This window comes from Herpailurus yagouaroundi, unplaced genomic scaffold, assembly GCF_014898765.1.
Source record: "Herpailurus yagouaroundi ecotype Mexico unplaced genomic scaffold, PumYag 165, whole genome shotgun sequence".
Lineage (NCBI taxonomy): Eukaryota > Metazoa > Chordata > Mammalia > Carnivora > Felidae > Herpailurus > Herpailurus yagouaroundi.
In genome coordinates, this window is record NW_024412406.1 from 4,010,570 (window position 1) to 4,023,805 (window position 13,236).

General features: G+C 36.8%; 1 long non-coding RNA gene across 1 annotated transcript in view; it reads right to left on the reverse strand.

Moving 5' to 3' along the window:
- The window catches only part of LOC121038052 (uncharacterized), a 322,789-nt gene that overhangs the window by 19,771 nt on the left and 289,782 nt on the right, over window positions 1-13,236 (reverse strand). The gene's annotated exons all lie outside the window — the stretch shown is intronic.

The window sequence follows — 13,236 nt, forward strand, 5'->3', positions numbered from 1 at the left end:
GGCCATCAATTTGCTAGAAGTGTTTCAGAATAGAGGAATCATGTGTTGACTAGCAAATAGTGCACCATAGGGAAAGTTACACTACATAGCAGAAGCTTATTGAAGTGTGAAGTAGTTAACGATCCCATGCCAAGGGCCCTTCCTGATTCCACTTGCTTCTTGGAAATCAACAATTATTTTATGACTAAAGTACCCATTCCATTAATATGGAAGTTACCTCCAATACAGCAATAAAAGGGTAAGGTTAAACCATTTTTTATTTTTCTTTCAGTAGATTTAACATCAGTAAAAACTTTTATAGTATATGGAATGTGGCATGGCTCCTTCTATGTGCAAACCAGAATGTAATTGTAAGAATTATTTACTATAGGAATATTTTTAAAACTAAGGACAAAATCCTTTCTCCAAATGAAATATTGCCCCTGTATCCCAGATTCCAGTTGGGTACTTTAAAACTGTTGATTCAACACTTCCAACCCCTAAAATTCTATGCCCAGAGGAAGTCAGACTCTCTTCTTAGATTTATACAAATTTCTGTGATGACATTTTTATAGATTCCTCTACCTCACTGCCCCTTTTCTAAGAGAACTGCTTCTAAGTACATTGTCAAGCATCTTCTAAGCTCTCTGAGCAATATAAATTGTAAGAAGCATTCATGACTCGATAAACTACAGTCACAGCTCCCGAAACCCTTGGAATTTCTGAAGTATTGAGTGGCAAAGGTATTTCTTGTTATGTTTATGAGGTGTTTTTGGACCCCACTTAAGAAAGTAGGGTGATTACTAGGAGAACAAAGCAGGGTTAAAGTGTTGGAAGTTTCAGTCTCTGGCAGCAAGCAACCCCCACCTCCATGGGAGAGGAGAGGGCCTGGAAGATAAATCAATCACCACTAGCTAATGTTTTTCATCAATCACCACAATGTGTTGAAGCCTCCATAAAACCCCAAGAGGACAAGTAGCTTCGGGGTTGGTGACTGGCATGTGGAAATTTGGGGAGAATGGATCACCTGGAGAGGACATGGAGGTTCCTCTTACTTTTCTCCATACCTTGTCCAAGAAATCTCTTCCATCTGGCTGTTCCTGAGTTATATCTTTTTTATTATAAACCTGTGATCTAGTAAGTACAATGTTTCTTTAAGTTCTGTGAGCTGCTCTAGCAATTTTTAAAAAAATGTTTATTAACTTTTGAGAGAGATAGAGAGCACAACTGGAGTAGTGACAGAGAGAGAGAGAGGAAGACGCAGAATCTGGAGCAGGCTCCAAGCTGTCAGCGCAGAGCCCAAGGTGGGGCTCCAGTTCACAAACCAGGAGATCATGACCTGAGCTGAACTCAGACACTTAACCAACTGAGCCACCCAGGTGCCCTGCTCTAGCAAATTAATTGAACCCAAGGAAGTCATTGTAACCTCTGATTTCTATCCAACTGGGAACAAACTGAACTTTGGACTGGGTTCTGAAGTCCAAGCAGGAGGCCATGGGGACCTCTAATCTCTAACTCATCAGTCGGAAGCAGAGACAACTGGGCTTGTGCCTGAAGTCTGAAGTAGGGGCCAGGGGGAGGGGCAGTCTTGTAGACTGAAGCCTTAACCTCTGGGTAGGTAGTGTCAGAATTGAGCTGAATTGTAGGACACCCAGCTGGAGTTCCAAGAATTATTTGTTGGTATGGTGAGAACCTCCAGACCAAAGTGGGAATTGGGTCCAGGAACAGGATGGACTCTCTCTCTCCTTCCTTCCCTTCTCACCATTCTTAGCAGATTGCTCTACAGCACAAAAGTATTTTGTTCTTTATTATACAGAACAATTAAGCATACCTCTTCTCTTACCGCTGGATGCAGCCTAAACAAATCATTAAAACGTTCCTACAATTAACTAAGTCCATTCTTAAAAGCAGCTGTGGCTAAGAAAGTAATATCCCCCCCAACCCCTTTTTCTATTATGTAAAGAAGCTTAACGTATGAACAGTTAAATAAATGAATAATTGCAGCTGAACTGGAAGTGCCCTGAGAACTCTTCCCTCTCATCTCAAACTCCTCCCCACCCAGTGTCAAAATGAAATTCACAGAACTTCTGGGATTACTGTTTCAAAATAACTTCCCAAGAGGCTCTTCCACAGGACATTACATTTATAAATCTGAAAGCTTCTATTACATAACCTTGCTGCCATCTGGGGTAAAGCATTTAGCCAGTAACATAGTTGGTTACCAACTGGTTAAAGCTCAAGATCTACTGATCCATCCAATCACACCAATATAGCCAAAAAAACCTCAAAACACAACAACCTATAACTCTTTACTGAAATGTCAATATGAGTTAGATCAAACCTCTTTAAGACTTGAGAAACAAAAAGTGAAATCAAAACTAGAGAAAAAATAGCCAATAAAAGATGGCTTTTTCTATGCATATATTGAATGTTTATAAGTTCTAATAAGGTATATTTTAGAGTTGAGTATAGTATATTTTTTTATGATGCCTGGGAATCTATACTCAATACCACAAGATATTTCTGGGTTTATTGTTTGTTTATTCACTGACTGACACTTTTCTTCATTTAATGAACCTGAAAATGTAAAACATTTTATGACACTCATCTCTACCTCTACAAACAGTATAAAACTAGTATTTGTTGAACGCTTATAATATGCTAGACACACTATCTCTATTTTAGAAAGGAGAAAAAAAATAGAGACTCAGAGTTAATAAGTGACTTGACATAAATCATACTCCTCGTGAGTTACAAAACTGGAATTTGAACCAAGTTTGAAATCCAGGCACCTAAACATGACACTGGCAAGTAGTCCTTCAGAGACTTGCACTGTTGCTGACTTTCACTTTGTTTTGTTGTTGTTTTGTTTTGTTTTGAGAGAGAGACAGCACGAGTGGGGGTGAAGAGCAGAGGGAGAGAGAGAAAAAATCCTAAGCAAGCTCCATACTCAGCACAGAGCCCAACACAAGGCTCCATCCCACAACCCTGGGATCATGACCTGAGCTGAAATAAAGAGTTGTATGCTCAACAGACTGAGCCACCCAGGCACCCCCACTTTGTTTTTTACTGAAGCAAAATTTTGTTTTGTCTCCTGCAAGGTTTAATAAAATAAGAAAATTTTTTAAGTATTTACAAATTATTTGATTCAATCAACTTTTAAGCACTCACAGTATGCAAAATTCTATACACTGTGATGAATAGTAAAATAAAGTAACACCATGGGTTTTTCTGTTTTTAAAATATAATCACTTTAATTTCATACTTAAAATAACCTTGTGAAATAGATATTACTATCTTTATTTTAGAAGTAAGTAAACTGAGGCCTATTCAAAATCACTGGGTCCTAAGGTATATACATATTCAACTTTATAGCTACAACCAATTTTCCAAAGTGGTTGTACTAATTTATTTTCCTATCAATAGTGTAAGAGTTCTAGTTGCTTCACATTATTTCCAACACTTGTATATCTTTTCCATTTTAACCAATGTAATACGCATGCAGTGGTAGCTCACTGTGGTTGTAGCTTTCCATGAACTTACAACTAGTAAAATAAGCACTTTCATATGCTTTTCTGAACATTTAGAAATCCCCTTTGGAGCACCTTTTTGTCAATTTTTCTATTAGCTTTTCTATCTTTTGTGATTAACTTATAGAAGTTCTTTATATATCCTGAATCTAATCCTTTTCCAGATATATGTGTTGCAAATGTATTTCCAAATATATGTATTCCTCTACTATGTACCTTGTCTTTTTACTCTCTTAATGGTGTCTCTAATTGAACAAGAATTTTTAACTTTAATGGAATCCAGTGTTTCACTTTTCTCTTTATGTTCTGTTTAATAAATCTTTGTCAACTCCAAGGTCATGAAGATATTCTACTATGTTTTCTTTCAAAAATCTTATTGTTTTACCTTTTACATATTAGATTAATTCTGAAATTGAAGTTTATATATGGGGTGAAGTAGATGTCAGGATATAATTTTTCCATATGGATATCCAATTGACTTAGTACCTTCTCTATATCTCTGCAATGTCACTTTTGTCATAAATCAATAGACTATATAAGTTCAATCTGTTTCTCTATTTTATTGGTCTCATTGGTCTATTTTATGCCAACACTACAATTTTTTAAATCATTTATTTTAGAGAGACAGCCCACAAGCAGGGTAGAGGGGCAGAGGAGAGAGAGAGAGAGAGCGAGAGCAAGAGAGAGAGAGAGAGAGAGAGAATCTTCAGCAGGCTCCACACTCAGCACACAGCCCCACTCGGGCCAGCTTGATCTCACAACCCTGGGATCATGACCTGAGCTGAAAAGAGTCAGATGCTCAAACGACTGAGCCACCCAGGTTCCCCTAACACTACCATTTCATCTTGCTTCACACATCTTACCTCTGAGTTCATTTCACTTCTTTTTGAATATTCTTACAGTAGGTAAGGTGCCTTGCTGGCTTAGTTGGTAGAGCATGTGACATTTGATCTTGGGGTTGTGAGTTCATACCCCATGTTGGGTATAGAGATTACTTTTAAAAAAATCCTTCAGTGGGTTTTGTTAGTGGAAAACTCTGCTTGTGTCTAAATTTTTTTTATTGAGATATAACTAACATAACATTATCTTCAGTTGTACAACATAACGATTCAATATTTGTTTATATTGTAAAATAATAACCACGAGAAATCTAGTTAACATCCATTACCATTGTTACAGATTTTTTTTCTCCTAATGAGAACTTTTAAGATCTTGCAGTTTTTTTTTATGATTATTTTTTTATTTTTGAGAGAGACAGAGCATGAGCAGGGAGGAGCAGAGAGAGAGGGAGACACAGAATCCGAAGCAGGCTCCAGGCTCTGAGCTGTCAGCACAGAGCCCGACACGGGGCTCAAACCCATGAACCATGAGATCATGACTTGAGCTGAAGTCAGACACTTAACTGACTGAGCCACCCAGGTGCCCCAATATCTTGCAGCTTTTAAATATATAATATAGCATAAACATTTTTTTCTTTATCCTAACAGATAACTTTAGCTACCTAGATTTACAATTGTATCCTCCCAGTATTCTGAACATATTATATTCTGGCTTCTTTTAATGCTACCGATCTAACTGCTGTTCTTTTATAAATAATGTATTTTTCTTCATCTTTCAGACCTTCTCCTTCCTTTCAACTTCTCTTGCCTCCAATGTGTCCTATATCAGAGGATGTCTGTCATTCATCAATACTGAAATTATCAGACATTATCTTTTGAACAGGCAATTTTACTTTCTGTCTTCAGGTGAAGAACGTTTACAAATTGCATGTTGAATTTCTCAAATGGATAGGTGTCTTAGGTTTTCAATATCTTTATCTCTATATTTCTCTTCCTGAGTAATATATTTGAGTGTATAATACCACAAATAACCATCTATCAATACACACAATTTCAAATAAAATATCTTTTAATTTCTCAACAACTATTTGATATTTTTCAAAGTTGTCTATCTTTTGGTCATGGTATTTTCCTCAATTTCTATTTTAATAAATTATTTTCTTATGATTTTTGTCATTTTAAAATTATTTCATAGTCACTTTCCAATATTTCTATTATGTGACAAGATAGGGGACAGTGCTACTCTCGATGTACTGACTCTTATTCATATTGCATTGTTTCTTTGTGTCTTTTCATATAATTTTGGAATGAACTAATCCTCACTGGGGCTTTACCTTTTGGGCTCTTTAATAGCTTTGTTGAAAACACAAACTATTGGGTTTTTTTTCCCATGGGCATTATGGGACTTGCAACACTTTTATGTCAATTCCTTATCTGAATGTTCCCAGATTATACAGGTAGGATCAATTTAAATCCCAAACCCATATTTATGAATTATCACAGGAAGACAATTCAACCTACAGAACACTCCAAAATGGCAATCTTTCAAGTCATCTCTTTTTCCAGGGGATGGATTTTTTTCTAGTCCACCACTTCCCTACGCGTAGCTAGTTGAGAGTTCTGGCATTATTAGGTAAACTAAACTGAGTCTCAGTTACAACTCTCTTTGTGCTTCTTGGGTGTTAAGACTCCATCTCCTAGTTACTCAGACTGGCTAGTTCCCTCAGAATGGCAAGCAGTGGCAAGGCTCAGCATCAGCTTACACCTTTTCTTCTCAAGGCATTTTCTTTTTCTTTTTGATCCTTAAGGCCTTTTTTCCTAGTAAAGTCAGCCATGAGTTTCATTTAAATGTTAGTGTATTGCACTTTATTTCATTTTGTGTGTATTACATATTATGTTTTATGTATCATTCTTTCTTCCTGTTAAGGTCTCTATAGCTAGTCTAGTTTGCCATATTGCTGGAACTAGAAATTTCTTCCTAATCCAAACTTTATATATTATCAGATTTACTGCACATTTACTTTTTAAAAGAATTTTTATTTATTTTTATTTATTTTCGAGAGGGAGAGAGAGCACAGTGGGGAGAAGGGCAGAGGAAGAGGGAGGGGGAGAGGGAGAGGGAGAGAGAGAGAGAGAGAGAGAGAGAGAGAGTGTCTTATGCAGGCTCCATGCTCAGCACAGAGGCTGATGCAGAGCTCGATCCCACAACCCAGGAACCATTACCTGAGTCAAAATCAAGAAGTCAGATGCTCAATCAACTAAGCCAGCCAGGCGCCCCATTGCATACTTACTTTTTATTAAAAAATTATTTGTTATTTTAAACAAAGCCAAGATATCATAGCTAACATTTATAGCTTATCCTTTGTTATAAGCAATAAGGAATACCTCATGCTAAAGTTAAGAAAAAAAAGTTGAACCTTTGTTTTTACAGTATACTTAAAAATTTGATCAGTATCATTCCAGGTCCAAAGTGACCAGGTAGCATGTTCTAAATATCCACATAGCACTGCCTAGCTCCTGTCACTTTCTCACCAAGAAAATACCAACCAAAAGAAGGCAGTCTAGTTATGAGCACTGTTTTACCCATTATCAAGGTACTCTATTGTGATTCCAAACAGATTTATATAGCCAAGGGCAAAGTATGTGTGAAATAACAAATGCAGTTTAATACATATAAATGTGAACAAGCTGCACACGTGAGGAAACAAAATCTCCAATAATTTTCATTCTGAAGATTTCCTTTGACTACTTTGTTTACTTTGTTACTACTTTGGTTACTTTGACTACAGTAATAACCAAACGCCACCTTGTCAAAATAGCTTCATATGAATCCCAAAGATTTATTCAGTGTTGACTGACTATAAACTCTTTTCTGATCACTGACGATACAAAGATGAATAACGTTTCAGTACCTAGGCACAATGTTCATAGTCCATAGTCATGATGTTCAAAGAGCAGATGTGTAGCCAGAAAAATACATTACATTGTGAAACACACAGTATTGGGGGACTAGCTTTGACAAGCGTTGGGCATTAATCAAAAGTGGGATATGAAAGATAGGCTGGTTTTGGGGAGGGAGATAGATAAGAGATTTTATAAAGGAAATGACACTATGCTGAGTCTTTAAGAACAATCATACATTTGCATGATTGGGAAGGGCACTTCAGATAGAAGCAATAGCATATGAAGAGTTCTTTGAAACTAGGAACTATGAATCTGGAATTCTGTTTGTACTTTGTTCTTGATAATAGTGATGAATTTTAATTTCCCAGAATGCCTACTCTGTTGACAGTAATAGATGGTCTTGGGTATTACGGAAAGAGATTAGAGAATTTCTGTTAATGTTTATGAATGTATAAAATGAATAGTTGATATCCATACTTTCACAAAGTTTTTATTCAAATCAGGGATAAAAACGTAACTATGGGGACACCTGGGTGGCTCAGTTGGTTAGGCATCTGACTTCAGCTCAGGTCATGATCTCACGGCTCGTGAGTTCGAGCCCCTGCATTAGGCTCTGTGCTGACAGCTCAGAGTCTGGAGCCTTTCAGATTCTGTGTCTCCCTTCTCTCTGCTCCTCCTCTGCTAGCAATCTGTCTCTCTCTCTCTCTCTCTCTCTCAAAAATAAATAAGCATTAAAAAAATTTTTTAAGAAAAAAATTAACTATGAAGAATACAAATTATATAGCAACAGCTCCAGTGTCAGATAGAACCCCATTATGCTAAAGTATAGAGGTATTAGAGATACATTTGGGTGATATATAATAGAATAAATACTTAATAAAGTATAAAAACCTTAGGAATATTTATGAACAAGAGATGAATAGGAAATATTCAAATAACTGAAAAAGAAAAGAAAGCGAGAAACTGAACAATGGGAATTGAAACTATAGACAAAACAATTAGCACTGCAGAGCAGAATCATATAAAGATATTAAGATAGGAAAGATTTATTTGTTATATTATAAAGTATTTTCCTATCACAAAAAACAGTTCTTAAAATTGTTCAGACCAACTGAGTTGGAACGAAGAGTGATGAGTACAGAATAAAGGTAAAGGAAATGATACAAAGGTCAAACCAGAACAAGCCATGAATTGGGCTTTTTTAATAGGAATGCACCAAATATGCAAATTATATCTCTGTGTAAACTGTGGAGATAAATCTTAATTTTACTGGTTAAAAAATGTTCGTCAAAATTATTAAAATTGAATCTTCCATAATAAATAATGAATCAAAAAGGTGAAATGGATCAATAGAGTAAGATCACAATGGACTCTTATTAACCAGGGATTCTTTCTGTAGAAAATGAGACTAGAAGTAGATTTGGTATAATTACATGACATGGATTGATGGACAGAAGTAGGGAGAAAGAAATATGCGAGTATGTGAAAAACAAAATCCTGAACTAGATCATTGTGCAGAGAGCAGGACCCTGTAAGTAATAAATGTCAGTACATTCACTTGACTCCATTAAAACTGGAATGCTAGAAAGGAGTTTAAATAGAGGGGGAGAAAGTTTCATTAGGTTCTTTAATGCCAACCTAAGTGAGAAATAGTATGAAAAACAAAGACCAATGTAGATTTTAAAACTTCAAGCAAAAGGGTGGAACTGAAAGGGGAGTAATAGGCGAGGAAGAAAGATGTGACCAAAAAAGAATATATGACAACTATTTTAAGTTCCACAATAAAGAATATGCTTTTCAAAGACACCCGTTGCACACAGAAATGAGTAAATACATACTGCGTGAAAGTACACCATGATAGCTTGAGTCAAATATGCATTTCATGACATTTTCAAAATAGAATACCTCACGACTAAGCCAAGTTTTAAAAACGCGAAGATTGTGTGATATTAAAAATTAATTAGAAAAGTATTAATGTGCTTTCTTTTTTACATTTCTGTGTATTTGACTTTGACTTTGTTGGCCTAAGGCATCCTCTATCTATAAGGAGAACAGAATTTCTTACAGGAGAAATGAAAAGAGAAAGAAAATATTAATATTTAATTTCTGGGAAGCAGATAGGTACTCAGTGAAACTGTAATTGTCTTGCACATTAGTTTATTGTATTGATACTTTTCCTCCCCAAATATCCTGGTAGCCGTTTTGCCTTCTTTCACATATGAAAGCCCAAGACTGGCTAGTGTTACTAGATCTCCTTTGCAAGAGTTATTATCTCTTCCATCTAGGACCTATAAGGCAGAAGCCTTGCAGCTCGATAGCTGAAGGAAGACAATATAAAGAAGAGACTGTGCTTCTTCTAGCCTGAAAGTTGGTAAGAAGAATAGGGACAAGGAGAACAAGAGAGTGATAGGTGTCCCTAATTTCCTCTCCCGAGACTTTGGCTCCAACAGGTCCCTACCAACCAGTAGACAAGGAAGATAGCCATTTACCCAAAGATGCCACTTGGGTCCCGGATTGGCAGTTCCCTCTGATGTCATAGTCATTTAAGCCACGTCCACTGGCCTATGTACCTATGTGCTATCATAAGAGGGGAAGAGAAGGTAAGCAGACAGCTTGACCACAGCATGAAGGGACAGATTATAATATTGCATTGGAAAAGTTAAAATAGATTGAGCATTTACTTAAATTTCCTCCCAGGAAGAAATCCAAATTAGCTTAAATACACAATAAGCTAGATTTTTCTCTGCACATTTGAATATAGTATGAACTAAATGTTATGACCCAGCTTTAAATGTAGTAAAAACTACAAGATCACCATGCCCAAGATGTTCGACTTCAACAAATCATCTGAGAATATCATTTGTCAGATCAATAACTAAGGATCAGCTTATAGCAAGACACATTATGGTATTAAAATATTAATGATTATTATTATGACTATATTTACATTCCGCTTTTCTTCTGAGAACTCCAAGACATTCACACACTAAGCTCATTATTGCCTTCCTATTAAGTAGAAAAAACCTCCAAACTCATTTAGTCAGGAAAATAATTTACTTATACTACCAGTTAGTAGCTTAGTAATAGGAAACAACAGTTTTTCTGATCTGATAGCAGTGTCTGATACTTTTATCAGTTCATGTTTTTCATTGTATTCTTTTTTGTAAACAATTTGCAAATGGGAGGGTTCAATTAAATAAAGTATAAAATACTTAGTTTGAGCAGTATTTCTACTGCTACACACTAAAAGAAACTCACAACTGATCTTTTTAAAATGTTCATGCTGATGGGATTTATTTCTAAGTCTTATAGGAATGTCAGATTGAAAGTAGCAGCTAAGTTCATTTATATGCCTAATTGTATATAAGAATCTTTGTCAAAGTGTGGTCCAGGGCTTAAGCTTATTTCATCTGCAAGGTCCTTCTGGCCACTCTAAAATTGATACTTCATTGTAAATACGGTTTGTATAAATGGTAATGACTATTCCAGTTTAACCCTAATTTACTTTTAATAGGAAAAAATAAATCAAACATCATCTATTCAGTTTTTCAACTAAATTGTGACAGCCTTTTCCACTCATTTCTTTGAAAGGTCTCTGTGTTCATACAGTGTAATTAATGGGGGCACAAGTGGGAGAGTGTTCAGTGGAGAGCCTTTTGTGCCCTTGATGTGGCTTATGGATTGGAATAATGAAGGACAGGTATCCAGGCCAATTCTTAATTTCCTTTTTATTTCAACATTTTATTTGAATGGTGGTAGGAACTATTACTATAATTTACTAAGTCTTTTCTTTCAGATAGTTATTTTGAAGGTAATTATTAGAAGAGATAAGATATACATCTGTACAGAGAAATTTTCTAATTGCATACAGGGGCTTCTTTAGAATGTTTTATACATATATTTGAACTTTTTATGATCAGTAAATTCACCAATTAAAAAAGCACATACACACAAAAATCAGTCCTAGTCCCAGCCCAAGCATTCTGCTGGACACATGCAGAGAGGAAAAGTCCAGTAAGTACTAACTCAGGCAAGGGGTTCATTGTGAGCCTTGCGGAACTTGACCCGCTGACTCATGCTGTGGGGTGCATTCAAGTCTCATAACAGCTTTTCGGCCCATCAGAATCAGTGCTCAATAACTAAAACCTTATTTTACTTTTCTTCTGAGTTCTTGGTTACCCAGCATCAGCAGGGCTATTAATGCTTTCATAGGGATAAAAGATAGTTTAGGAGCAAGAGATGTCCTCCTAAAATAGTTTAAGCAAAGAGTGAAATGGAGTTTGGTGCAAGAATCCAGAATTGTTTTAACCTTCAGAAATAGCAGAAGGCTTCACCAATTTGTGTTCTAAGAGAAAGAAAACTTTAAACATGAAGCTGTATCACACACCATATAATCTCAGATACAGGGCAAGATAGCTGGTCTATGGTTTTCCTTTACTATCACTTGGAGTCTTACAATCTCTCTACCATACTGTAGGCTATGTAAGGGCAAAGACTTCCTTATTCACCTTTAAATCCTGAACCCCAGGCTTAATGCTGGCACCTTGTCACTCCGTGAATGTTTTATGAATTAATAATTATGTATTTTGAGCCCATAGCAAAGCAAAGAATTGTCTCCTCAGGGAGCACTCCTAACTACTTCTGGTTTAAGTACTCCGGACAACTGCTCAATTTGAATCGATTGTTGCTCAAATGAACTCTTAAAATTCTTAATATGCTTCAGTTTATCTTTTAACAGTTCAGGGGTCAGAAGCAGGAACCAAAGGAGACATCCCAGTGGCCCCCAGGAGCAGTGAGCAACCTTGTGTAGATACCTCTTATGCCCGTGAGCTTGCTGCTTTCTCACCATCTCTGGAGGTCATGAGTAAGTCCTTCTCAGATCCTGGATCCTACCTCTGTGGCTTTTGCATTTTGAGCTTTCAGACTTTGTTTAAGCATTTCTCTTTCTGGACGCAGTCAGATTGGGTCCAGATGAGACTGTTTCTGACTTAGAAACCACACTGCATCCAGTGTGAGGCATCAGGTGAATAAAATTTTGAGGCTGAATAAGTAAGGTTAACCTTACCAAAGATAATCCTGAACTACAGTGGCCATAGAACAGAACTTTTAACCATTGTAGATAAGTTTATCCATTTACAAGGTGCCCTAGAGAAAAGGAGGTTTCTGGGGCGCCTGGGTGGCCCAGTCGGTTGAGCATCCGACTTCGGCTCAGGTCATGATCTCACAGCTTGTGAGTTCGAGCCCCACACTGGGCTCTGTGCTGACAGCTCAGAGCCTGGAGCCTGCTTCTGCTTCTGTGTCTCACTCTCTCTCTACCCCTAACCCACTCACATTCTGTCTCTGTCTCTCTCAAAAATAAATAAACATTAAAAAATTAAAAAAAAAAAAAAAAGAGAAGAGGTTTCAGCGAGGCATTCAATATAAAAAGTAAAAGGAAACTTATTTTTCCTCCTCTAAAGGTTTTGGTGACCAGGATGAGACCTAATGGGACACCCAACTGTCTCCTAAGCCTGTAGACGGCATCCTGGGAAAATTGGCAGAAGCCAGCAAAGGCTAAGAATTCTTGCCAAAGTCCTCTTTCCCAGAACTTTGATGCCAGGATGACAAAGGAAGGTAAAATGTCACATTGTCCTTTCCTTTTCAAATTCAGATTGTCAGGAAAAAACACTGGTTGGGATCCTTTCCCTTCCAGGAGTAGCTATTGCCTTCTTGCTTGTCACACTTTGTGTCCTGATAATTTGGTTTGGCAACCATTAATTTGGGTGCCCCAATATATGACCAGACAGAAATATGGGTAGCACCCCATTTGTGGCAAGACATGGCTGGGCAGAAATGTGGGTTGCCCTTCAAATCCCGTCATAACTGTTTTTAATATCTTATATCCTTCAGGCATATAAACTACCATGAATTCTTCCAGATTCTATAGACCGTTATAAAGAGTAATTAACTTGAGGGGCGCCTGGGTGGCTCAATCAGTTAAGCCA